Source organism: Hipposideros armiger, unplaced genomic scaffold (assembly GCF_001890085.2).
Source record: "Hipposideros armiger isolate ML-2016 unplaced genomic scaffold, ASM189008v1 scaffold_353, whole genome shotgun sequence".
NCBI lineage: Eukaryota > Metazoa > Chordata > Mammalia > Chiroptera > Hipposideridae > Hipposideros > Hipposideros armiger.
This window is the reverse complement of record NW_017731703.1, coordinates 890,768-918,456: the sequence shown is the minus strand read 5'-3', so window position 1 is coordinate 918,456 and position 27,689 is coordinate 890,768.

Below are 27,689 nucleotides of genomic sequence, written 5' to 3'. Positions count from 1 at the left end.
CACTTTTGGTTTCATTGACTCTCTATTGTTTCTATTTTCAGTTTCATTTTCTATTCTAATTCTTATTTTTTTTTCTTCTGCTCTTCTTTTTCTAGTTCCCTATGGTAGAAACTTAATTATCCATTTTAGATCTTTCTGTTTTCTAATATAAGTATTTAATGTTATAAACTTTCCTCTAAGCACCCCTTTTTCTTCAGCCCCTAAATTTTGATAACTTGTGTTTTCACTTTCATTTTGTTCAGCATATTCCTTAATTTCTCTTGAGATTTCTTCTTTGATCTATGTGTTATTTAGAAACATTTTATTTAATCTCCACATATCCTTCAAGGAGATATAAAATAAGTCCTTGTACTTTATTTTTTTATTTTTATTTTTAAGATTTTATTGGGGAACCAGGGGAGGGATCGGCATTGGACAATTGGGGAAGGGGAACAGATAAGTTGCTGTCCTTTTGTTCTTCAGGCTAGTTGTGGAGGACATTGCTTCACTGGCCCATGTTGGTATTGTGATCATTGTGCTCTTTCCGGGTGAGGCAGATGTGTCACTGGCCATTGGACAGCCACTCATGGTGGCTCACAGCAGCTCACGCCAGCTGCGGGCTGCTCACACTGGTTGCCAGCCACTCACGGTAGCTTACAGCAGCCCACTGCAGCCCCACTCACTGCAGCCTATGCCATCACCGGTGAGACTCACAGCAGCCCAGCTCCAGGTCCAGCTGTTGTTCACCATCTTAGCTGTAGAGGGAAGTGTTACTGGCCCATGTGGGATCCGAACCAGTGGCCCTGCTGCTCAGAGCTCATGCTCCCAAGCCAACTCTTAACCAACGAGCCACTCGGCCAGCCCAGTTCTTATACTTTAAGTGAACTAGTACATATAGTCACTTCCTTCCAAAGAGTACAGTATGGAAAGAAGCAAAACAAAAATTAATTTACAGTGGGGAATCCTGACCAATGAGCAAGGTTAATATCAACAGCAATAAGTCATGTGGATATTATAGGAGCGTGGGGCATATGCTACTGTTTTTACAACTTTTCTATACATCTAAAACTATTCTAGAATAAACCTTTTATTAAAAATAAAACTGAAATAAAAATACAAAAATAAAAATAAAACTCATATCTACAAGGAATGAAGGGCTCATAAGTACTCATAATATGCTAGAGACACAAATAGTTAATTATAAGGGTGGAAGACTTGTATATTCACTTCAGTAGGAGTAGGGACAGATAAAGGAAAGCTACAGGTGTTTTGGACAAAATTAGGGGCAAGACTAATGGGCACTCTTGTAGCTTAAGGAAGCATATTGCAGACTGCCATCTGTAGAGTTTCACCTAAAAGGAGAGAACAGACCACTGATTTCAGCAGTGTGAAAAGATTCTTGCCTGACTGGCTCCAAACTTGCTCAGGATTCATAGCGGGTCATATTATCTAAGAGGTCAACATGCTGAATTGTGATCACTCTTGAGTTGTGATCAATTACAAAAATGCCACCTGAAAAGTAGATTTCACTTTAAAGAACTAAATACCCAGGAGGTCTTAAGGTAACTGTATATGTGGCCAGGGCATCTGAAACTTCATATGTAGAATATTATCCAGAGTGACTGACTTAAGTAAGGTGGTTATGTGTCAATCAAACAACTTGATAAATTCGATAAAAGGCAACAAGTGAGATCTAAATACTAAAGTTATACCTAAAAGTTGGGTCAGCTTTTCTTTGAATGCGTTGCTCTTAACTCCCACTCCTTCTGCCATTAAACTAGAAATTAGGAACAAGAAATATAATAGTGGAGTGATTCTAATATTATCATCATAAAGTAAATGTTAATATGCATAAACTGTAACTTGATCATCTCCCAAAATATATTATAATATCTGATATTCATCATGAATTAGGAGCAAAAATACCTGAAACAAACAAAAACATCTAAAGTAAATAATCACCCTTTTCTCAGACATTTTAAATAAGACACTTATATTTAACCCAAAACAAGACAAGAAATTCAAGTATCTAAGTGTATTCATTTGAATTTACCTTATTATGCCTTGGTGATATAAGGATATTATAAAATCAAATTTTGTAATTTGAATATGTATTTGGGGTATTTTGATTTGGATGTCAATTTTAAATTACTTTGAATGCATGTCTTTATTCAAACTGAGCTCATGCCTGAAAATATACATATGTATGCAAATGAATAGGGAACGGTATAGAATGATAGAGACTTGAAGCTCATTCTAGCCTTGCTGTAAACAATGGCATCTACAAATTTGTATACTAGAAAATACACTAGTTAGTTAATGAGTAATATGATCAGCCACATTAGTATAGAAACTATTAATAGTTAACCATACATTTAGAATACTGGAGTACTCATGTTTCATTGCTTATGTTGAAATATAAAATACTGCAGACCAGACTGTGTATTACTATAATCTATAATCCAGTTTGTCTGCTTATCTCCTCCTGATATACACAGAATTCAATTTATCGTGCAGTATTTCTGGATTTCCATTGCAATGTCCACTATCACTATAACAACATACTGTTATCCTATCTCCTTGCAAAAGTGTACTCATTTAATGTTAAATAAATCAAATTTCCCCTTAAACTCACAGGAATATTTCCTGTTTCTAAAGTGTACTTTTGTCCTTTTTATTTTGATAACTTTCTAAATTGCTTTTTGTTTTTCTCTCATACATGAGATGACAATGGCATTTGAAGGGAAGGAGGGAAATACAGAAATGATTACTATTGATTCCCTGCCTCCTTCCTGCTCCCTTACTTGCTGACTGTGTGTGCCTAGATGAACTGAACAGCGTGTTAGCACATGCTGGGCAATTACTGTGCTGCAAATCTGCAGCTAGAGTGATCCTACAAGACTTTGCTTTCTTGGATCTTTCTGTCCTCAATTAGGAGATGACATAATTAATAAATGTTATTTTTAGTATTAAAAGGATTAAACTGTGCTTTCAATTTATGAAAGATAAAGTGAAAATAAGAATATGGAAGTGAATTTAATTTAGGATTATTTGGAATGTACAGTGCTGACATGTCTTTGTTGATATAAGATTTCATAGATAGGAAACTTTTTTTTTAACCCACTGGATACTGCATAACCAATTTATCTTAGAAGATAGGTTTGCATTTTATTTTTTTGAGAAAAAAACTAATAGATTTTAAAAATTCTATTCAGCCCAAGTAATTCTACTGGCAGACAGAAGGATGTAAGAGACAGTCCTCAATAATCACAGTTCTGATTCAGATAAAATATTTTAAATATAAAGTGATGGTAGAAAATGGCATAGATTTCAGCAACTTTAAGGGCCAATCTCCCATTGTCTGACTAGACTCTTTGGCTGGTTGTTATTGAATAAGCATGTTTGCCTGTGATTTTACACAGGAAAAATGATAATGTCATAGCAAAATGATAATCCATGAATTATAAAAAGAATTATTAATATTCACATAGCACATCCTAGGAATAGATCAAACTGGAAGGTATTTTCTCCATTTTCAATTGACTGAAGTATTTAATTTTATTACACACAGCAAAAAGTGAATCGCTATTAGTATAGTTTCAAAAAAAAAAGTGCCACTCAAGACCTTTAGTGTAATCATAAAATATTCAAATAAACATTCTTGACTGAATTGCTCCTTTGAAAGAAACATAAAAGAAGTCCAGCTCTACTATGAGTTGTCATGCAAATTTGCTATTTTCATGCTTATTTCTGACACCAGGAGGCTGTCATAAATTAAGAACTATTATGAAACGAGCTTAGTAAGTAGGCTGCTGATGGGTCAGTGCACATTATCCAGGATTCCTAGCCCAGGACAAAAAGATATTCAGAGTAGGTATGATCTGGAGGCAACTAGGAAATCCCATCTAGCAAGGCAGAGCATCAGCTAGCACTGATGCATATCCATATAGAAGAATAGAAAGTGTCAGGAAGGTTGATGGCGTAAGACATAGGACTTAAGTTAAGAGACTTCAGACCTCATCTGGACAGGAAGCAAATTAGGAATGCGTCCTCTGTTAGATCCAGTATACAGTTTCCAGAGGCCATCAGTCCCACCTGCACCCCAGGCCTCAGACTGTTGCTCAAAGGAGAAACCCAGATACCTTTCCTGTCAGTCCCAACCTCCCAAGATATGAAGATTTGACTTGACCATGGTTGTTTTAGACTCTCAATAGAAGATGCCATAGTTTTGATCGGAGCCAGGCAAGACATTCTGATTAGTTGCCAGAATGGGTCAGCATCACACCCCAGAAATGTGGAGCGTTAATTCTCCACTGGGTGATGTTGGAACAATGAGAGACAAAAGACATGAACAATAGAGCTGGCAATGAACTTTCCCTTCTTCCTTCAAGATATGGTAGTTTCACACAGTCTACCTGTAAGGATTCCCACTTTATCTGTAGGTGACTGTGTCTTTGGAAACTGAGACTAGCTCAGTTATGAATAACTTTAAATTTGCTCCTAGTTTTTAATTTCTTCTTTTTTCTCACTCTTGAAATCTCCTTCAAGCTTAAGATGGGCTTTTGGAGTTGGATCACGTACTTTAATGAAGGCATTACGGGTCATATTGTTGGTGGTAAGTGGTGTGGTATTAAACCTTGTTATGTGATGGCAGCACAATTACTAAAGTTTTATCCTCTGGTCAATTGGGATGTACCAAGAATACAAGACAAAGAACTATACTCATATAGCTCCTAGTAAATTTCAAGTATACAATACAGTATAATTAACTATAGTCACTATGCTGCAAAAGATGTCCAGAATATATTCTCCTGCATAACTGAAATTTTGTACCTTTTGGCCAACATCTTCCCACTCACCCCACCTCGCAGCCCCTGGCAATCATCATTGCACTCTGTGCTTTTTTATGAGTCTGATGTTTTTAGATTTCACATATAAGTGATGTCATGCAGTATTTATCTGGCTTATTTCACTTAGCATAGTGTCCTCCAGGCTTATCCAAGTTGTCACAAATGGCAGGATTTCTCTTTTTTAAAGGCTAAGTAATATTCCATTATATATATATATATATATATATATATATATATTCACATTTTCTTTATCTTCTCATCCATCAGTGAACATTTGGGTTGTTCCTCTATCTCGGTTATTATGAATATTGCTGCTACAAACATGGGAGCACAGACATCTCTGAGAAATATTGATTGCACTTCCTTGGGACATATACCCAGAAGTGGAATTTCTGGATCATATGGTAGTTGTAGTTTTAATTTTTTGAGGATATTGCAATTCCCAGGCAAAACCCTTATAAATATAGAGCAGTGATATCTTAATAGCTGAAAACTATTTCCCATTTTGGGGAAAAGGGGTGCTCATGGCATGCTATTGGCCTTTGGGTTTTAACAGAGTGTTAGCTCCTGACTATGGAACACCAAGTGACTATGTGACTGGAATTTCCCATAGTGTCGTAATTGTTATTGAAAATATTTGGTCATAATATCAGGTGAGCATAGTTTCAATTAATTATCATATGAGATAATACCTTTGGATTTGGACTCAAGTAAAATCAATTACATGAACAACTTAACAACATTTTCATGTTACTGCATCTGTTATATCAGTGCTTCCCCTTCAACTCATGTTTGGGTACCTGGATTGAGAGGTTCACATTCCTTAAAACTAACTCATAAGACAGAACTTATTCCTGGTTCACAATGGATTGGAGAAATATATTGGCATCAGTTGCAAATTGACTTCTTCAGCACTATAGCCTCACTTGGGGAAGCCCTAAAAAATAGTGATTAATAAAAACCATTCTGATAAGCAGAGCTATGAGGAGTGCATGGAGATGTCCAAAAACAAACTCTTGGTTTTGGTCCCTCAACTCTATGATTATTGCCTGCACTGGGATGAACATTTATTTCTCTCCCAAATTCATAGGTTGAAACCTGATGCTCAGAGCAATGGTATTGAGAGGTGGGGTCTTTGAGAGGTGCTTAGACCATGAGAATGGAACCATCATGAATAAGATTAGTACTCTTATAAAAGTAGCCTGAGTAATGACTGGCCTAGTGGCTCAGTTGGTTAAGAGCTGGCTCATGAGTGCGAGTTCTGAGCAACAGTGTCGCCAGTTTGATTCCTGACCTGAGCTGAGCTGCCGCGCAGCTGCCAACAGGTGGCAGAATGGCTCAGCTAAATAAAAAGAAAGAAAGAAAAAAAAATAAGTAACCTGAGTAAGCTCCCCACCCTTTTCACCATGTGAGAGTACAGCGAAAAGACTGCCATCTAGGATGTGAGACCTCCCCAGACATTGAATGTGCTGGTGCCATGATCCTGGACTTCCCTGCTTCCAGAAGTGTAAAAAATAAATGTTTGTTTTTTGTTTGTTTTTTGTTTGTTTGTTTATAAGCTACCCAGTCTCTGTTATTTTGTTATGGCAGCTGCCAGAGCAAGAAAATATATGTGCATATCCTAACCAGTGTGTATATGCATAGCTATAAATATTTCTATGTAACCATCCAGATCTGTATCAAGCTAACATTTATAAACATTTTATGCAACAATTTCTGTCTGTATTAAGACATAACGATGTCTCCAAGTCTAATCCATTACCCCGTGGATTGTTTTACCTCCTCCTTTTCCTTATCTGTAGCCTCCTGTTTCATCTGTGAGAAAACTGACTCCGATTATCTGCCACCCTTTTTCTTCTTTATTTCCTATACACAAATATAGGAGTTTCAGACATTGCCAAATACCCCCAAAACATGTAAAACATTGAAATGTCCAGATATAACCACTCACAGGGTTACATAGTTGAAGTGTTTCGAGAGGTTTAAAGGCTTTTGAGGAACAAGAGAATCCAAATGCTGGCAGAGTTGAAACTCCCCGAGTTAAGCAATATTTGGGTAAGCCAAAATTTGTCCATTGTAATGTAGTCAGGAACTAGGGGATAGGGAATAACAGGATATAATGCCAAGGTTTTATTCTTGAATGCTTGATATCTACATGATAAAATTTTCACTTATATCTTAGAAATTGATATTTAACTTGTGAAAATACCAATATGATTTTCACCTTTCAAAATTCTGATTTTGTAATGTATGCTTTCAGTCATTTTATGATAAAGAAGTGATAAATCAGAGATAGACATGGTATTTAAAATTCAAAATGACTTAACTTTTTAAAAACAGCTGTATTGAGATATAATTGACATAAAATAAAGTATACATACTCTAAGTGTATATTTGATTACTTTGATACACACAGAACAGTGCCAAAAATACATACATATTTTAAGAAAGGAAAAAAATTATATTAAAATTGTAATATTCAATACATACTGATAACAAATATGAATACAAGTCACATTTGACTTCTGCAATTGCAATAGGTGCTCAAAGTTGTTACCATCAGCATAATTTTAATACAGTTTTTTCCTTTCTTAAAATGTGTATAGATTTTTTGGCACCCTCTGTATATATATCCATGAAACCATCGCCACTATCAAGACAATGAACATATCTAAAGTTTCCTTATGTTCCTTAGTAATCCCGCTCAATCTGTTCTCCAGACAACCACTGATCTTTGTCATTATGTACTAATTTATGTGACCGGAATATAAATCGAAACATATAGCATATACTCTTTGCTTTGCTTCTTTTATTCAACATTACTTTTATATTCTTCCATGTTATAACAAGTATCAATGACTCATTAGTTTGTTCATGATAAGCAGTATTACATTATATAGATCTGTTACAATTTGTCTGCTCACATGTGGATGGACTTTTAGTTTCTCTCCAGTTTCAGTTATAACACATAAAACCTTTATGAACACTTGTGTAGAAGTATTTATATGGATATTTCTATGGGCTTTCATTATTCTTGTGTAAATAGCTAGTACAGGAGTGACTGGATCTCATCATAGGTGTACACTTCATTTTTTAAAAGAAATTGGCATTTTTCCAAAGTGGTCTATCCCACTCTATTGCTCCCAGAGGTGTTTTTAAAAGGACTGTCTTCACATGCTTTCCAATGTTTTGTATGGTTTCAATTTTATCCATCCCTATTGATACATAGTATTATCTCACCGTTTAATTTGTACTTGTCAAGTGACTAAGAATGTGTAGTATCTTTTTTTTTTGGTAGTATCTTTTCATGTGCTTGTTTTCCACCCATATATATTCTTTGATAAAATGTTGAAATATTTTGCCAACTTTAGTTTTTTTGGTTTTCTTATTATGTTTTGAGTTTTGAGTTATTTATGTATTCTTGAGACAAGTTCTTTACCACATGTACAATTTGTAATATTTTCTCTCAGTCTTTATTTTATCTCCATTCTCGTAGTGTTTTTTTCTTCACAACATATTTTTTTTTAAGATTTTTTTTTATTGGGTAATTGGGGGGATGGGAACAGTGCTGGGGAATTGGGGGAAGGGGAACAGACAAGTTGCTGTCGTTTTTTATTGTTGTTCTTCAGTCTAGTTGTGGAGGACGTTGCTTCACTGGCCCAAGTTGGCACCATCATTGCGCTCTTTCCAGGCGAGGCACATCAGTCGCCGGCTTCTGGACGTCCGCTCACTGTGGCTGCTGGCCGCTCACGTTGGCTGCTGGCTACATACAGTAGCCCATGGCAACCCACTGCCACAGGGTCTGCAGCCTATGCCGTCGCCAGCGACTCACAGCAGCCCAGCTCCAGGTTGAGCTGTTCAGCATCTTAGCTGCAGAGGGCAGTGTCACTGGCCCTCATATGTGGGATCCGAACCGGGGCCCTCTGGCGTCACAAGCCAGTTCTTAACCATCGCGCCATTCGGCCGGCCCACAACATACATTTTAATTTTGATGAAAAACAATTTATCAAATTCTTCTTTAATGGATTGTGCTTTGGTGTCATATGTAAGGAATCAATGCCTAATACTAGATTACAAAGGCTTTTTCTTATGTTTTCTTCTAAAAGTTTTATAATTTATGCTTTAATTTTGGAAATAAACCATTTGAGTTCATTTTTATATATGAAGTGAAGTGGAGAGCAAAGGGTGGTTTTTTCTTGTTGTTTTTGTTGTTTTTTTAAGCTGAGCCATTCTGCCACCTGTTGGCAGCTCAGCAGCTGCTCAGCTCGGGCCAGGCATCAAACTGCTGTTGCTCAGAGCTCAAACTCTTGAGCAAGCTCTTAACCAACTGAGCCACTCGGCCAGCCCAGCAAAAGGTGTTTTTACATAGGCTATTCAGTGGTCTCAGAACAATTTATGCAACAAAGCAATCCTTTGGCTAATGATTTGTCCTGTAATCCTGACACACATGCCTATATATGCAACATACATATAGCATTATATATACATACACATATGTAAAATATGCTGATACTTATATATGCAAATTATATATTGTCTATAGTTTCATTTATATGTAGTTTCATTCAAGAATTAATAAACTTAGTATGTTCACTTAATCAAATCTCTGCTCCATTATATGGAATGTGAGACAGGAAATATTTGTACATATATGTTTGTGTATTCTATATTCACCTAGCATATATATATATATATATATATATAATATATATATATATATATATATTATATATATATAAATAAAGGAATATCTTTATATAGTTATCTTAGCACTTACAAAAATCATGTGGAGTAGACATTATAGACGTTTAAAAAATTATACCTAATCAGAGATTACAAAATAGGTGTTCAGACATAGATCCTTAAGTGACAGAGGCTGAAAGCAACCCCCAATGCCCAATACTCTTTCTAGCACGGTCCATCATGAGGGATTAAATCATTGTATCACTTAAAACTGACAACTGTAACATAACAGTACTTTGACATCTGGCAGTTTTAAGATTGCCCAAATGAACGACCTCAATAATTCTAATTTTATTTCTTTTTTCTTCAAAATTGAATTACTTATTTAAGCTATGGCTACATAAGAAAAGTAAAGAAGAGAAAGGAAATATATAGTGAATTTTGACCAGAAAGTCTGCAATTCTGAATTGTAAAAAGCCAAACAAAATCCACTTCCTCCTCACTAGGGAATTTCCCCCCTAAAGTAAATTATGAAGTCAATCTTAAATTTTAAGTACGTGAAGCCTGACATAATAGAACTCATTTAAGTGAATGTTGATATAAGTTTGATTTTCACCATAACATTCCTGAATGATCCCAACGAAGCAATGTGACTGAAATTAAGCATCCTGGAGAGAGTACCCATTCACTGAGCAGTGGCAGTGGTTTGTGCATACAAAGCCTCAGTCAGCACTTTGCCTCATTCCCAAAGCAGAGGTCAGGTGGCAAAGTTCAGAGTCAAGAAGTATGATTGGCTCTGGGAAGCGTATCTGCTGCAGGTGCTGAGCTCCACTCAAATCCCAGGTCACTCAGATTCCTCATGCATGAAGGCTATGTGTCACACAAAGGCTTAAGAGTCAACGCACATATCTCTCAATATGTGTCACTCCTAGCTTTGTTTCACAGAAGAGGTGTTCTAACAAGGACATTGTAGTAATAGTTTCAATAAACTGTATGAAGATTGATTTTCATAACTTGAGTGGAAGACTGTATTCTGAAAGACAGACCAATAAGACCCAAAGTGTTCACTGATCTCTGTCTTATAATTATGGCAGTGAGACTCAACTCATGACATTGACATGCATTTTATCTAATTTTCTATAAAGCATTTAAATATAGTATATTCTAATTGCTGAACTTAAAGCTTCTATAATTCCAGAAAAATGCTCAGATACATTTTTTCATTCATCCACTATTTTTCTTAAATATGTGTTGAATTCAATACTATGGGCCAGAGACTTGTATTAAGTCAAGGAAAGTCAGTAGTAAGCAAATTACGTGTTGTCTCTGAGCCTTAGTTTCTCCACTTGAAATTTAGGGTAATAATAGTGTGACCTCAAATGGATGTTATAAATATTCTAGAGCATTGGTGTCAGGAAACTGGTGAACACTGTTACCAGAAAAACAATTATTTTAGCTGGTAAAAAATAAAATAAACAAATAATGATTTTAATTTGCTAAAAATTTTTCTAAGGCTATATAGTAAATGGACATTTATTCAAAAAACATTTTTGCTAAATTACATTAAGAATGGCAAGGGCCTATAGCATTAGAGCCATGACCTTCTCCCATATCACCCTCTCCCCAACTAAGTGACAGAAGCTCTATTCTGGGCACTCTACTCTGGGCAGATGTAACCAAGAAGAAAGAGGATTCCTTTTCTGCCAGCTTATGGTCTATGCTGCAGTTGCACCCCAGGAGTAGGTGGGCCACCAGCGTCTATTGTCATCCCTATTCCTGTGTTGTAGGCACACCTGAAAACACTGGCACTCCCTTACTTCATCCAGCTTCAATTCCTAGGATAGGGGTTCCAAGAATGCTGGAGCGCTAATCATGCCCAAAACAGCTTGCTAATAGGGTGGAGGATTAACAGCAGAAGGGGCAAGCCAAGAGGATCACAGGCTATCACCAAGCCACTCTCCTGTCCCCACTGCTTCAGTACCCATTCTTAGAGCAGTGGTGTCACTCAAGAAAAAGTGCCCCCTCCCCCCCTCCTGCTAACAACTTCAATAAAATGGAACAGAAGTTCTGCCTAGGGGCAGAGGCAGGCCATAATGAATGGAAAGATTTACAACTCTGTCTGAGAAAACTGACTATTTGGAATAGAGCCTGAAGAAGTCCATACTTCTTAATGGTGTTTTCAAAAACAAAGGATATTTTGGTGAGCAAACAAGAGGGACTTATTTTATAATAGGGCAGTGCTATTATTAATGTAGCAACAAGGAAAATGGCAGAATAGCTAGAACGAACCAGAAAAAATGACAGTCAGTAAGAGCTTTTCTAGTATCGCACTGTTTCCTGGGGGTCTGGAAGGTTGTGTTTATGAGCCAAATGGTGTCCACTCAGGAGCATTCAGAGGTCTTGCAACAGAAAACCAAAAAAGCATTTCCTAAGTTACAGATCCAACAGCAAAACACAATAGGCTCAAGGGGCTTACACATTCACCAAATACTAGCTGAACAGTAAGTTACTCTGACCCAGTACAAATCCTAGGAATTCAGGATTAAAAATAAAATCAAACTAATTACTGGTGGCCTGGAAGACTGTTCACATGCTCAAGACTGTATACTCTCATGCAGACCTGGAGAGACAATCTCTGAGCTACAAGTTCCTGGCTGAACATGAAGGAAAAAAAAAAAAATTCGTAAACTATGAAAACAGTCTGCAAGCATCACATAATCCAATAGTAAAGGGTAAAAATGTATCTGCCTAAGGTGGATTGAGCACAGCCTTTAATTAGTAAGTGCTTTATGTGGATCCTGGGAAGCCAGGCTAAGATAAAACAAACAAAAGTTCTGAGCACAGCCATTCCAGGTTGCACACTGTGGGGAAAACAGACTTCAGAGAATTTGTCTACCCAAATCAGTAAATAAATAAAAACCAAATAAACAAAAGCAAGCCCTCAAAAAGGGGCGGGGGAGTTCAGTATCTAGAGACACTACTACATATGATCTAAAATGTCGAATATTTAACAAAATTATGAGACATTCAGAAGAGCAGGAAAATGTGACCTATACATAGAAAAACAAAACAAACAAACAGAAAAATAGAAACTAACTTTGAGAGGTTAAGTTTTGCCCAGCTGTTGGACCTAACAGACAAAAACCTCAAAGCATCTAAGATAAATATGTTCAAAGAATTAAAATAAACCAGTTTTTAAATTAAAGGAAGGTATAATAATAATAATGACTCCTCAATAAGGACTGCAAATAATGGAATATAATATAACAATATTTTTATTTTAAAGGCAATTCTGGAGGTGAAAATTATAATGGCCAAATTAAAAAGTTCACTAAAGTGGTTCAGAGTATATTTGAGTTGCAGAACAGATTTAATTTGAAACTAGAACAATAGATGTGGTGTATCCAAGCAAGAAAAGGGAATGAAGAAAAATGAACAGTCTCAGATGCCACTAAGCATATCAAAACATACATGTAATGAAAATACTAAAAGAAAAATAAAAATGGAGCAGAAAAATCATTTGAAGAAATATGACTGAAAATATCCCAAATTTGGTGAAAAAACATTAATTTACACATCTGAGATACTCAAGGAAACTGAAGAAGAATAACTACAAAAGGATACAAACCAGATATATCATAGTCAAAATGTTAAAAGCCAAAGATAAAAGAAAACTTTCAAGGCAGCAAGAGAAAAATGGCTCAACACATAAAGGGATCCCTGAAAAACTTAACCACTAACTTTTCATCTGAAATAATAGAGGTCATAAGGCAATTGTCATAATATATTCAAAGTGCTGAAAGAAATAAAATAATTCACCAAAGCTGTCTTTCAAAAAAAGACCAAATAAGATTCCTATATAAATAAAACCGAGCGATTCCATTGGTAGGAGACCTAACTTACAAGAATACTGAAAGAAATTGTTCAAGTTGAAAGGAGGTGACATCAAATCCACAAGAAAAAAAAACAAAAACAAAGAGCTCCAGTAAAAGAAATTATGTAGGGAATTATAAAAGACTATATAAATACAAATGTCTTCTCTTTCAACTGGTTTAAAAATACTTCCACTCTAAAATGACTATTATAATTTTAGAAATGAATTTTAGAAATGAAAAAAATGAATTTTGCCTTTTCAAAATTGTGTCTGGTAGAGAAGAAAAGTAGTGGCTATTGAACACTTCAGGCTTTAGAGAATTAGGGATAGGAGTGAGCTCAACAGAAGGCGAGCAACATTTAGGCAATGCTCTTTCTTGAAGCCATGATGACAGTACTGAAAAGCATTTACTAGACACTTGACCTTGGCCTCCAGTCAAGCTGAGTACAAATACAAGAACATATCCCTGGAAGCACTATGAAACATTTGGACTTCTGTGACTCGTGCCATTTGCCAACCATCTACTAATTTGTAGTAAAAATGATCTTGTTGAAATTTTAGCTAGGGGTATGTCTAGTAATTTGAGTCCCCTAGATCTCTATAGTTCTAAAAGCTTGATCTTTTATACAATTTATGTAAGGTTCAAGAGAATCAGAAAAGCAAAATGTCGGGGAGAGACGGGTTTCATTGACTTAAGAGTGAGAGAAAGATTCAACTGTATAAATTAACAATAAAATAATAATTGGGAAACTATAATGTTTCTAGTAACAAACTAAACTCAGTTAAATTTAACTTATCAAAAGTATTGCTGATGGATTCTATACTAGGCAACAAATTATATCTCACAACAATGCTTTGATGTGAATGGTTTAGTAGATAACTTTTGGAGAAAGTATCGTGGTCTTAGTTACTCATTATTTTAAACTTTTTGTTTGCATAGGGAAGTATGATGTGTATACTATCAATGGATAGATGAAAGAAAATGTAATGTTAGCTAAGAGTTGTTTTTAAATCTTTGATGTTTCATGATATTTCTCTCTACCAATTAATTGTATTCACTGTTTTATATTTTATTACAGTATTACAAAGCCAGAATATTACTGATTTAACAAAGTTTCCTGATGATGCTACAAAAATTATGACAAAACTTAAAACATTTCCATAGAATTTTCCTTACAAACTTGATCATGAATAATCATCACACTGTTTACTATACGGTTTGCTCACCAGAAAATTTTAAGTTAATTTATTGTCATTTCAAAATTTATTTTCCAGACAAAACCAATCTCTTCCATATATGCAATGATGGTACTACAGCTAGATATGTGCACAATTTGGATGTAACAGCTTCCATTTGATAAACAGCCACATTTACCAATCTGGGATAATTTATCTCATAATTTCATTTTATTTGTTTGCTTTTTTATAATTTCTATCAAAACTTTTTATTATACATAATGCCAGTTGAACTCAATTGTCAGAGCCCAAAAAAAATAAAGAGTCAAAGACACTTGTGTGTTTTGTTTGCTAAAATTTTGAAGCAAATTGAAGTAATTTAAGACTACCTTTAGGGTTTATTTTAAATACAAAGTTTTACTTTTGTTCACATGGCTACGTGTGACAATCACTATGAAATGCTTCTAAATCAATAGCTGCTCCCACCTGTAGTTTATCGCCTTATGGCAAAAATGAATTGGATACTTTTAAGAGGCCATCTGTAACTGGATAATTGGATAATTGGAAGGAAGACAATGGCTAGTCTTTGAGACACTGTTTAGCTGCTAATGAACACATTTGCACTAAATAAAACAAAAGGGAGTCATATTCAAAAAGTGTGTTCAACACCCATATTTCAATGATGGAACAACTTTTCTTTTTTTTTTTTTTTTTAATATGCCACTGTTTATAAACCACAAAGAATGTTCTTTCAGACTCAATGTAATCTTCCTGCCATCTTGACTAGTAACACCTCTTGCCTGAAGGTCATGCCTTTACTGAGACAATTACTCTGAGTGAAGCTGTTCCCTTCAAAACCATTATACCAAGGTATTTAAAACAGTTGAAGACTCCTCAGAATATATTTTCTTCCTGTCTTTGTTCTTATTGTTAGTTCTCCCTTTGTTCCATCCTTGGCCAGAATTGAAGTAATATTTTCCTAAGTAGGAATATATTTTTCAGCACATTTTAAAGGCCTAGTTTCATTATGAGATAATTGAGTAAGTTCTGGCTCAATAGAGTAAAGATCGAATACTAGACAGATAAGATCATCAGTATGAAGTAGCTTTCATTGTGCATGAGGCTTCAATCTCCTAGGCAAATTTCTCACTTTAGTTCCAAATAATAATCTAGGCAGCAACGGAAAAGCAGCAAAGAGAATTAGATCCCAAAGATTTCTGCAATGTATCATTATGATTTAGTTTAGTTACTAATAGTTAATAGTGACAACAAAAACAAAAAATATTCATTAAAAAATGTGCTGACTTGCCTCAATCCTCTGTGCTCATTTGAACCTAATTTATATACATCTGTTTGTGCCCCATAAAATTTTAGAGTTCCTGCTAAAGTAAATTGGAATTTGTTTTGTTTAATAAAAATATTGCCAGATAGCAACTGTCAGTTATAAATTAGATTTAATTTCCCTCTATGAGTGATTAGCTGTTAGCATCTCGGTTCTCTTTATGCATATAATTAACTTTTCTAATCAAATATAACTTCTTTGGTGTTGAAGATAATACTATGAGCTTTGTCATCAAATATTATACTTCCTTTTTGTGACAGACTTAAGTTAAATTAATTGTTTACTCTATTGTGCTCATGGGATTTTTTACATGCAAATGCGAAACAGGAAAGATTGTAAAAAGTTTTTAAAGCAAGGTGTCTTTGTTAGGAAAGGCCATTTCAGTTCTAAATTCCTGCTTTAAATATGCTATTGAGACTCTGAGATTGCAATCAGGTATATGAAATTTTGGATATGAGTAGTCATTTGGCTGCTTAGCTCTACAGTGTACCTTTAGGTCACCCTGGGCATCATTTACATCAAAATGGTTCTACTCAAATCTGGCTCAGTGCCCATCATTCTGGGCAAGAACTCAGAGATAGAGCTACATAATGTAAACGTAACTGTTTAAAAAGGGAAAAATCCAACTACACGAGTTAATTTAGCAACATATAATGTTAAAAGGTAATTAAATATTTGACTGAACTTATACATTTCCTTTGTAGGGAGGTGTGATCTTTCAAACAGAAGTTTAATTAATGCTTATTTCTGAATTAACTGTGTAATCACTCTTCAATGGTGATGGTTTGCTTTGGATATTAGTAACCCCCACTTGGCCTCAAAGAAATATGTGAAATACTATATGGATGTTATATTTGATATTGGAAAAACAGTAAATGTGGAAACATCTTGAAAAAGATGCTCATTTAGAAAATGCCAATCCTATTAATATTGTATGTACAGATTTTGCTCAATTAAGAAAAATCATCGCTGTCTCAAACAACAGTGTAAGAAGGGAAAGGATAACTATATCAAACCCAGGTACTTTGCCCTTGCCTCATTAAATAATTATAAATATTATAAGGTACTTTTGCCAGGACCACTACTAAGTCCACACATATACTGGAAAAGTATATTTTTAAGAGAATAACCTTTCTTGCAGACTTTATAACTTTACCTGAAGCAAATCATACCGAAATTTATGCTATCAATTCTGGTAGGAAAATGTAAAAGATAAAAGAGTTCACTCTTTCTTTAGAATAAGAACAGGGAAGAAAATATCTGAAGCTCTCTGAAAAAAAATTATATAAAATGCATAAAATTAATATATACTCATTGTTTTCCTTAGAATATCAAAATATCTTACCCAATATTAATTGGTCACTTACATTAATATCTTACTAATTTGCTGGTTTCATGATAATAGATAAGCTATCACCAATGCTTATGCTACATATATATGTGTGTATATATATATATATATATATATATATATATATATTTCATTCTAAAAACAAAAACTAAGCTAACACTATCATTATTATTTACTTAGACAAGAAATTAAGTTTTGTGTATTTGTTCAATGTTCTGAGCACATATGAATTTTTATGGGCATGCATATCTAAATGTGAGGGGAAAAAAATCTATATTGCCAGTAAATTGACTTTTATTTTTTACTTTCACAATGTGAATTATTTATTCTGGCATGCAATATGTTCTGTGGATGTCTATCTAGGAACTACAAACTCATTTTAATATTAGTGTTAATATATCATAATTAATAAATGAAATCTCTGTTAAACTGAGAGCATAATCCAAAACCCAAACAGAAGTTATTTTTTAGATATTTAGACAAACCTCCTTTCCATTAATGCAGATAATTCAGAATTAACTCTGTATGTGTGTGTGTTTGTAGAACTCACTATAAATAAATTATATTTAATCAGTTTTGTTATTTATTTTAAATAGAAGTATAAAATAACAAGTAATATATACCAAATTGCTTTAAAAATTCACAGTTCTAGATATATGGCATGACAAATATCTGAAATGAGACAAACATTTTATGCTTGTAGTATTTGCAATATACCAATAGCAAAGGATAAAATTTGCTTCAGCTTTATAACAAATGCATTATTCTTAATGTAGATATCATATACATTAATGGGAGAAATTTGGCTTTTAGTACTGGTGAACTACTTAAATTAATAACTTGAATTGCCATGAAGTATTTAGTTTTCATATTGAGAGGCTATTTTAAGGTAAATATATATATATATATATATATTGCTTTTATACTTACCTCATTTACACAAATAAAAGCAATACGAAGTTCAATGGTGATACTCAATGAAAGCACTAACCCTTTCAAAAATAATTGCCAGGATATAGCACAGTCATTTAAATTATATAACTCTCTTAATCTAGTTTTCTTAGTCATTTACTGACAATGCTCATATTCTCCCAAAGCCAGTTACAGGAATGAGCCCATATATAGCTGTAAATTGTGATCTGTCTTTATAAATTGTGCTATGATGTATTCCCACATCCTCTATAAACAGTATAAAGATTCAGAGAAAGGAGAGAGTCAAAACTGTGTTTCGCAGTTATTTGTTCCTCATAGATTAAACAAAATTATATACTTGTGGTCACAACAGTGAGCAAGTTTAAATGTCCTTTAAATTTTCTAAATTCTTATTGAGTATCGAGCAGATACCAGCAATTACGGAAGTGTAAGTAATAGAAAATGGAACTTGACTTAGGGGAATTGATGGTAATGACTGGGGATATACTTTGTTCACAAAAATGTTAAATAGCAGAACGTTGTGGACAGTATGATTATTGGAAGGCTGGATATAACATTATTCAAACTATTTTAACTGTGAGAATAGAATGGCCTTGATGTTTCAGGAAAAAATCTTATGTAAAATTTGAGTTAAGTGTATTTTTTAAGGAAGAATAAAGGGACTTAAAGGACTAAAGAGGATAGTGGCAAGCATTCCAGAAATTGCAGCACTGAAGTAAATACAAGAAATCAGGATCGAACATGGCTTGTGGGTCTCACCGGGAAGCAGTGTCTTGTTGTGGGGTGGTAGTAACTAAATTGTAGCCAGACTAAGACGAGTTTGAAAACTCAGTTTCTAAAGGTGGATCTTTTCCTCTTAAGAGTAAGGATTCCTCTTCGTTCTGATAACAGGGATGGCAGTGATAGACTGTCTTTGGGGGCTTTGTTTGGGTAAATTGACTTCTAGATCAGCAAGCGGACAGACTCTCTGAAATAGGTTTATTTGTGTACCGAGAAAGGAAAAGAGATTCTCCTCAAGAGACTAGTCTTCCTTCCCTACAATTTATTGTTTCCTATTTTTTTATTATTTCTCTTTCACACACACACACACACACACACACACACACACACACACACACACGCACACATGATCAGCTCTTATTTATCTAAATTATTGGTAGGAAGCAATAACTAATGAATTTAAAATCAAAAAATAATTTTGATTTGACTTTGGAGTGCTTAGTAAAATTGGTCAGAGCATGTTTGTTTTACCAGTTGCTTTTGTAGCACTGATATTAAAAATGAGTTCATATAATGGGTTTGTCTTATGCTGAAGCCATATCAGGCTTGTTGCCATGCCCTGAACACACCATCTATTCAGCTGCTTCTGCACATTGGCCCCTGCCAGTCTCATGCCAGGACTGTTAACTTTAACTGCTATTACACGCTTAAAATGTGCCAAGCGTTATGCCAAGTGCTTTTTATCGATCAGCTCATTTAATCCTTACAATAATCCTATAGTGTTGATTTTATAAATGAGACCCAGAGTCTGGTCTAATTCCATCCTACACTAGGTCATGAACTCATTGAGGGTTGATTCTATGCATTCATCGCTGCATTCATCTCAATAGCCAGTGACTATTATAGTGATACTGTTGGTGGATTAATACATAATTGCTGAGGACAAAGACACAGACAATTGCACTAATGTTGAAACATCATGTCAAATGGTATCAGACTTACATGGACCAGATCTAAATGTTAGGGAGTAAAATGTTCATGTAAAAGGCAAGTAGAGATCTAGTTAAGCTACAATACAATTATCAGGGAAGATCAGACAGTCCCATCACAAATCATCACCCCCAACACACAGCCACATTCTGGACTTTATTATCACCTAGCTGTACTTAATTTTTAACATTTTAAACTCTAGTATCACAGTTTCTAACCCAAATCTTCAATGTTAATAAAAATCACTCCTTTATTTAGTTTATAACCCATCAAGGTACGCTGTGTTTTTCTCCACAATTGTCTTCAAGAAAACATGATCGCCTTAGTCTCTTACCTACTCAGACCCAGTATCAGCAGACATGCATACAGTGGCAACACACAATGCTAATTTATGTGCAGGTGGAAATATCTGTTTCAAAAACAAAACGATCAAATGACTATAAACATTACATACTAACCTTAACCATTCATTTTGTCTGCTCTCCAAATAGTTAAATAGCATTTACACCATGTGAATTGTCTTTAATTAACAAATTAATTCTATGAGATTATTAAGAAGCTACTATATATGACAAAGAAAAAAAAACTGGTATGTACAGTCACGAAGTAGTGGGTCTAAAAGAGAATTGGAGAAGGCAAGAAGAGGCTCAATTGTGCCAAATGGAGATAGATTAACACAAGCCCTAAGGAAAGGTAAGTAACGTGAGCAAAAAGAGAAGTAATCAGGAGTTGGAGAGAAAATGTTGGGAAAAATAGATGTAGGAGATTCTGACAGCAGTGGAACATTTAAGAAAAGAGTGAAATATTGAAAGAGGATCCTTTTATGAAATCTTATTGTGATGCATTTTCTAGCCTCACATAATTAGTACAGCTCGGCCCTACCTTTAAAGTATTTTGACAGTAGGGCTTTGTGAGTGAGCATGTGTGCCCACATATGTGTGTTTTTGCCTTTGCAATTATATTAATATTAACCTCTAAAGATTAATGCAGACAGATGGCTAGGCAACTCCTTGGTAATATGTCATATTTGAATTATAAAGACAATGACAACCTAAGACCCTTTAATAGATATAAACACAGAAATCACTACATGCATGTATGTTTATTATGATGCATATATTTATAAATGTATTAGATTGTAAGATGAGCATACTTCCATTCATTAAAATAAAAGTTTATACTCATTATCCTTTTAATCCTTTGGGCTCATTGAAAAAGTTATTATTAATTAGTTAATGATAAATCCATCTCGTTAGATTTTTAAACACAAGGGATTATTGTATCCTTATTTTCCTCAAGGTTTATATTTTTATCCTTTCTATCTTTATAGTTATTAGAGGTAGCAGAGATATACATAACTTCAAAAAGAATTTGATTCTCTCATTACTGTGCAAACTATAAACTCTTAGTGGGTTTTTCTAACATTATTTACTATGAATGTTATATGAAATATCTGTAAAGTTATTGCTTATCTGAGTATCTAACTAAACATCTTCCTTAAACTTAGACATAAACACACATTTAAATTTAATAAAAATGAAAATGTTTTATTTTCATGCTAAACAAGAGGAAAATATACATTTGGCTGCTCAGTTATCTGAATTAGGTAATTTTAACTATAAAACTTCTACTATTCAATGGGTTCTACATTTATTTTAAAATCACAGATTTTACAATGATAAATTCCTTAACGACTGAGTTATCCAGACTTATAGAAGTACTCAACATTTAACTTTATGTGGCCCTGAAATCTATACTTACAAATTTCCTCTACAAAGATATACATGACGATTTTTCACAGTGGGTATAAGAATGCCTGGTTGGAGTTGAAAACGAATGGACATCAGTAATTCTTGGTGATAGATCAACTTAGCACATGACTTTCTTACCTGCCACACTCATGTATTTTCAGGCCAAGTGACTTTTCCACTATTAACTATTATTATGTTCTGGCTATAAATTAACAGGACAAAATGGAAACTATAAGTTTTATATGAGCATGTTTGTCTTATTGCTTATATGTTTACATTATGTTTTCTTTATTGAGATTATGGTGGTTTTCAACTTGAAATCTAAACAAGTATAGTAGTCTCTTAGAATTCAGGCATTTAGCATAAAATTTCAAGTATTCATAATCAACAAAGTTATATGACAAATAGTACTTAGTACTGAATAGTAATTTAATAATTACTAAAGTACTAATCTGAGTCACTCTTGAATTGCAACTTCCATTGACAAAGAAGTTGATGATCTACCCAAAAAAATCATCTCAGGGCTGATTTGTGGTTCTTCACTTGCCATGTGCATATTTTATGCTTATTTTTGCCAGGTTTGGTTTCAAGAAATAGACACTACATCAAGCATTTTAAGCAGAAGTTAATATAATAGAGTTAATTAAGAGTATATAGACACATTGGAAGGAAAGCAAAAACGAACTTCAAGTTAGACTCCAGAAGAGAAGCTATCAAGGGAGCCACTAATTCTGTCACTGTGAGAAAGGAAGGAAAGCAAGCAAACACCACTGGAGCAATTTAGCTCAAGAAAACACCACTGCAGTTATTGCCCTGGAAGCTGCCATGCCATCCACAACTGCTGTCTTTCAGTTCATGAAGCTCATGACTGGACGATGGAAATCAGGTACAGAAAAAGTTTCACATTTACAACCATACTTCCTAAGAGAGATAGCCCAAGTCATCAGTGAGATAACATCTGCCTTATCCATTTGCTTTGATTCTGTGGAGTACATCTAATTGCTAAAACTTTATTTGTATCCAGAACCCTAACTTAAAGGGAGTTTTGAGAATATTTCTGTAGCACAGGAAAGCACACAAGGAAAAGGTAGGAATGGATGCTGAGTGTTAATTGAACATACTCTACCAAAATGTTGGCATTGTATTTGGAAATTTAAGATTTTGTAAAGATCTTAGGATGAGTCCACTTAAACATCAAGGATCTTATACTTAGTTATGTACTGTACTTAAATACCATTTAAGGAAAAAGTAAAGACAGGGAGCAGTTGGATTCTCCCTTTATTTAATGTTTTAGGGTACAAAGGCTGCAGTCTTAAATCATGAGAACATTGAAGAACAGAGACCTCTAAGCTTAACATGCCAGGTGGTATTTAAGATGATTTGTGGTGATGGAAGAACTTTGGTGTGTATTCATGTTTTATCTAATCCTTTATATTTGCATTTGTTAAATATGATGTACAACATACAAAATTTATTAGTACATTATATGCTTCTATTTAAAAATAGATATTGATGACATTTACTCAAAAATATTGTAGCAATAGTGATGCATGACGAAAATATTTGGGGACCACTGGCATACAACAATTTCATTTATTCATATCCATCATTGACTGATTCTGATAACCTTTGCATGCCCTATATATGATATAGAAAAAATACAATTTAAAAGTGTTCAGGAAAAGTTATAATTTTTGCCCTATATAATTGAAACATAGGGTTTATTTAGCATGGGGTGCTGCATTTTATTGCCTTCCCAAAGTCTGATGGTAATGTCCATGACATAAAGCACCCTACACATCCGATGCCTGGCAGCAGAGGAAGAAAAGGAAGAGGGAAATGCTCTTCAGACCTTTTTTATTGTCACACAAAAGTGGCAAAGAAACCCACATTCTCCCTTGCCTGATTTCTCAAGCACACTTTCCAGCTCTCAATCAAACAAACAGGAACTCAGAGGCCATTGAGAGCTCCCTATTCTTTGGCAGATGCACACTTGTCCCTTCCTGGCAGAGCTGCACATATTGTCTGCAATACACAACTAGATGTATAATGGCTTTTTTGCAACCTTGGATTGTTCTCCAGGCCCTGGCCACCTACACTGAGCAATAAGGGGACAAAATTGAAGAAGCTTTTTAGCTTTTATAGCTTATTGATTTTTATATTTTCTGATGTATTGGAGCAATTTTTCAAACGTATCCTCCTTACCTTGATATCTTGAGTGTGGAGAGAGGATTTCACATTTGTTAGCTTTGCTTTAGTTTAAAAAATATATATACATATATATATATATATATATATATATATATATATATATATATATATATAGTCTCAGTGTTATCTCAGATATAAATGGTTTGATTTGGTATAAAAAAAATCAATTCACAGAGTAAAATTCAAAGACTGTGTGCAAGTGTTACATAAAAAGCAGACAACAAGGAATATGCCCTTTCCAGCCAGGTAACAAAGATGGTTTTGAAAAGTACAGTTTCTGGACTCACAGATGCTCAATACTTTTCAAATAGAAAAGTTCTATCATAATGGAGAGCATATAATGTGGTAAATACTTTTTTTATTATTTCTGATCATCCGTGACAGCATTAAAGAAAGAAATGCAACAGAAATGTCTTCTCCAATGGGAACAGTCTTTTCTCAGAGCTCAGGCATTGAGACAAGGTGTGAAGCATTTCATGGTAAAGACTCTTTGAAGTTTTGCATTTTAACATAATAGGTGCAAAAGAGAATTACTTTGTGGTATACTAGTTCACCGTCTCATACAAAAAAAAAATTAATAGCTTCCATCTATTACAGTTTATTACTTTATAGTCATGAACTTAACTTGAATATTTTCATTTTTTAAAATAATTTAGGATCATGCTGAACATTCACCTTTTTAATGTTTTTGAAAAAATAACTTCCATGATGTATCAACATCTTTATAAAACTGCACCCATAATGTATTTAGATAGAGAAAAAAACTAAAACCATCAAGGCATTTTTAGAAACCTCATGTCTTCCTACTAAAACATAGTCTCCAATTATTTTGATATAATGAGTGAACTTTATTAAATTTTATTTTCCTCGAGGCATTTTTTTTCTTCAAGAGTTAACTATTACAATATAGAGAGCAAACTAAATTAAACATATTCTTTTGACTTAAAACAAATTACAATTTTAGATTTGTATCTTACCAGCAATCTAAATGTAAAAATCTAGCGATATGATAAACTTTCTTTGATGAAAGGAGTAGGAAAGATAAATGATAGTGCCAAGTCAATAATCCCATGACCTTTGTATGTTACTAAACCTCTCTGAGAAGTTAGTTCATCTGTAAATTTGGAATAATGATACTTAAGCACAGGGTTGCTTTGAGATCAAATAATATAACTGACATGAAACACAAAGCACCCAATCAGGAATGTAATATGCACTAAAAACTATGGCAGCACATTTTCTTGATTGCTCCATTTTCTTGATCATTCCTTATGAATTTACTTGATTCAAAAGGTAATAATACAGCTGGAAAATAGTCCTGATGGCGATTAAATGTGGTGTAAATGGTGTGTGTGTGTGGGGGGGGGAGGGTATGAGTCAAGAGCTCTTGACTCATCCCAGGAAAATTGTAGGGAAAATATGAAAGGACGACAGGAGAATAGTAGATGCTGAAAGGAAAACACGGTTAAAAAAAAAAAAAAAGGATAATTTCACCTGCATTCTAATTTTATCTACAGCCTACCCTGAGCTTTGCTTTTATAAGCACAGAATATTTGATAGAATCTGTAAAATTTCAAGCTGCTGTGACATCGGTTTATAAGTGTTTCTTTCAAGTACAACACAGCTATTGCCATCCTCAGGTCTTTGGCATCAATGGACTACTTTACATAATTTTCTTAGCTTCTGAAGTTATTGAAAGTTGTCCATTTTAATTTGCTCACTTACATATCCTGGCAAAGAACAATATGCCAGTGTGGAGTATGCCTCCTTTGGTTCACTTCAGTGAATCAAGGTAGGGGTCGGGTATGATGGTTGGAAAACTGTCACTTAATTCTTCGCAGCTGTGTGAATGCTCTGCTCAAAGAATGGGCACCCCTAGGCTCCTTATACAATGGCAGGAAATCTCCATATGGTCTCTACCTCTTTTCCTATCCCATATCTTCTTTTTATGCTTGGAAAGCAAATGCAAAGCATTGCCATCAGTTCTGCTTTAGGAGTGGAGAACAAAGATGATGTGACAGCCCATTCTGTGATCATCTCACAACAGATTTCTGGAGTTCAGCCCAGTCTTTGGAATTCTCAATGAAGTTCTGAGCAGCAGTACAATCTCTTTGCCTGACCCTGATGATTTTGACTTCAATTTTCTGACAAGCAAGTTTGTTTTGAACAAAGGGCTAAGAGAAGAGGATTGGAGTTGAAGGGAGTAGGCTTCCTAATAACATTGATTGAGAGCAATGCAGACTTGAGTAAACATTGACCTACAGTGCTGCGCAGATCACTACCTGCATGGATTATCTGCCACATGTATGTTGACTGTGTAAACTAGGGCTTTCCAAGTATAACTGAGTTTGAACTTTCTTAGACCAAAACTATAAATGATCTCCATTTCTTCTACAGTTTACTTGTACTCTACCTTATGTCATTTGATTTACATTAATGCTCTCTTTTCCATTTTTCTCAACAAGTATCCCACTGTATAATACTAGGTGCCATGTTGTTTATGGTCCAATCCAAGCCAGAATACACTTGAAAGTGAAAGAAGGTGGGGCAGATAATATCTCATTCAGAAGTCTGGGACAATCGGACAAGTAGGCATAAACTGGGACATTCCAGGCAAACTGTGATAAATGGTCACCCTTACTTATTACCTATTTTATTTCATCTATTAGGAAAGCTTCAGGCTTTTGGCAATATTAGGCTTGAATTAAACATTTAGAAATCAATTTATCTAAGGGATCATCAGTCATGGTGAGTTAGAGCAAGGAGAACTTTGAGGTCAAAGAAGTGGCTCCTGGCCTGATTCTGACCCTGCCCTAAAAAGAATTATAGGGAAAATGCATCTAATAATACCTGCACTTAGAGTTGGAAGAATTAAATGAAACAACATATTTGAAAACACTTTAAAAACAGCCCATCCCTGTCAACATTTAAAAATATCTGAGAAAAAGGTGTGTTAAAATAGAGAATCATTTTAACAGGTTGGTGACTACATAAAAATACAATCATTTTAAGAATCATAATTCTTAATAATGGAGATAAATTTTGCTATTAAAGGTTTCAAATTCATATTACTGGTAATGAGATTTTAGAAGAATTATTCTCTTCTTATTCTCTAGGCTCTACATTTAAAAAGTAGAAATAACTGATGGACCATCAGCTCTTAAGGATCTTAAGAATTTTCAACCTATCTCAAAGGGTGTCAAGAAGGCAGGGAGATAAATTGCCATACTAGAAAACTGTGAATTGGTTAAGCTAATTTATACCTTCAAAATATCCCCTGGGAAATAACTCACAATTGTCTATCTAATTATATAGTTTTAAAGCACCAATATAGCTCATTCTTAATATGTAAAACTGTTACATGGCTGAGAAGTGACTTACTGAAAATTCTAAATTCCCATGGGAGAGGAGAGAGTGTGTCACCACAATGGAAAGACTTGGACATCTTAGTAAGGAGGAGTTTATTTTGAATTTCTGTCCCATGGAGGCCCATGACTAAAATACCTATACTGGACATCTGGCTCTGTATTTGTAGTAACTATTAACCTAAAAAGTCACATGAACACTATGTTTTGAAATGAAGTATAATAAAATGTCCTCACAAGTCTTAACAGATTTGAATGAACTTTGTTTACACAAAAGAGAGCCAGGTATCTTCACAGCAAATAATCAAGAGTCACTGCTCTAGTATATGAGACTGACAATTAAGCTCACAAACTTGTTGCAATGATGCTGCTAACCTTTTTTGATATCAGAGGGATTATTTATTATAAATTTGTACCAACTGGACAAACAGTTAACCAAGTTTACTATTTGGAAGTGATAAAAA